General features: G+C 58.3%; 1 protein-coding gene across 5 annotated transcripts in view; it reads left to right on the top strand.

The window, feature by feature from the left end:
* Positions 1 to 397: 397 nt before the first annotated feature.
* The window catches only part of NFYC (nuclear transcription factor Y subunit gamma), a 64,223-nt gene continuing 62,962 nt past the window's right edge, over positions 398 to 1,658 (top strand). For 3 of the 5 annotated variants that reach the window (XM_007453746.1, XM_007453745.1, XM_007453742.1), the window contains exon 1: positions 398 to 705. The gene's annotated coding sequence lies outside the window, so the exon portion shown is untranslated. Of the gene's footprint in view, positions 710 to 1,658 lie in introns of all 5 variants that reach the window. The other 2 variants (XM_007453744.1, XM_007453743.1) reach the window with 2 other exon arrangements.

Below are 1,658 nucleotides of genomic sequence, written 5' to 3'. Positions count from 1 at the left end.
TAGTTTCCAATTGTTTTTGAAGAAGTTTTAAACTCTGCATTCAAGTGAGAAAAGCAATGTCCATGTCGACGTAAGGTAACAAGTGACCACTATTGGGAAGTGCTGCTCTTTATTTTGGAGTGTATCATTTTACAGTTTTGGTGTTATATCCCTTCTTTTACGGTACTGGTAGCTATCATTAGAGGCGCACTTAATTTGGCATTCCCACGTCGCCCTCCAGCCCCCAGCTCTGCTTCCTCCCAAATTAAAAAAAAAAAAACTCACAAAAACTTTATTCCCCTAAAATTCAAAAGCTTGCGCACCAAAGCAGAGATCCACAAACACAGAACGCCGCACGCAGGTCACTACTAAACGCCTCCGGGCCCCCCAAAGGGGGCGGGGTCAGAAGGTTCTCGCCTCTCATTCCGTCTCACCAAGTCATCGCCCCTTCTCAAATCTCGCGAGACTTCAGGCAACTAAGCTTCTGCGCATTAAAGACACTGGGAGTCGAAGCGCCGAGGGGAAGGGGGAGGGGGAGGTGAGGGGGAGGGGGGAAACGGTGCAAACGGCGTGGCCGCCATCTTGTTTGTACCCCCGCTTCGCGCGCGCTCCGTTCTCCCTGACGCACGCTTCCCCCTCCCCTCCGCCGTGCCCAGGTCTCTGCATTGCCCGACTCCGCAGGAGCGCGGGGGCGGCTCCTGATCTTCCTTGGACTTCTAAGCAGAGGTGTGTGAGTGTGCGGGAGCATCCGCGGGAGGAAGGGGGAGAGGTGAGCGGCGGCGGCGGGGGGAGGGGCGGCGCTTCCCGCCTTTGGCGGAGACCTCACTTCCCTCGCGCGGCTGCTGCTGTAGTTCGGTGCGGCCTGCCCGCCGCCATGTTGTGTTCTCGCCGTGCCCGCCGCTGTCGCCGCCGCTGTGCTCGTGGGGTCCGTACGCCTTGTCGGCCCGACCCGCGGGCTTTCTCCCATTGGCGGAAGGCGACGGCGGGGGGGCTCGCTCGTGATTGGTCGGTGGCGGGGAGGCCGAGGACCTGGCATGTTATTGGTCGCGCTGGCTCTGGCCTAGGGGGTGATGAAGGAATCGGAGGCTGTAGGGATGCGCGCGTCTGGGGCTCTCTGCCTGCAGGGTGATGACCCCCTACGGCGCAGGCGTGGGGTGGAGGTTGGGGGCGAGCCTAGAGGCCTTAAAGGGGAAGAGTGGGAGATGGTCTGGCCAGTACTTCGCGGGTAGCCTGTGCTTGGCCGGGAGTGGGAGGCACTCCAAATTCCAGAGGTACCCTCCATGGAACGTGCATGGCCCGAGATAGGGGCGTGCAAGCGCCAAGGGTGCCAGGTTTGGAAACACTGAAACCCGAGTTTCAGGTTGAGAGGATCTTCGAGATCCAGGGGATCTAGACTTGGAGTGTAACACAGGGAGTGACCCTGATGACCACGGGTGCCAGGTCTGAGGGCATGGTATAGGAGGAGAGGGCATCAGGGCCCTAGAGACATACCCGACGAACAATGGGATCAGATCAGGAATTTTGCTAGGGAGTCCCAGTTTTGAAACACTGAGGTTTTGGTGGAGCCCTGGAGTCCGTAGTTACCAGACCTGGGCAGTGGTGTGAGGAGCAAATAAACAGACCCAGACTGAGAGAGGGTTTCTACTGGATGGGTGTGCATGGTCTTAATAACTGAATGC

The sequence above is a fragment of the Lipotes vexillifer genome, unplaced genomic scaffold (assembly GCF_000442215.2).
Source record: "Lipotes vexillifer unplaced genomic scaffold, Lipotes_vexillifer_v1.1 scaffold213, whole genome shotgun sequence".
NCBI lineage: Eukaryota > Metazoa > Chordata > Mammalia > Artiodactyla > Lipotidae > Lipotes > Lipotes vexillifer.
Note: the sequence above shows the minus strand (reverse complement) of the source record. Positions and strands in the feature narration are given on the sequence as shown.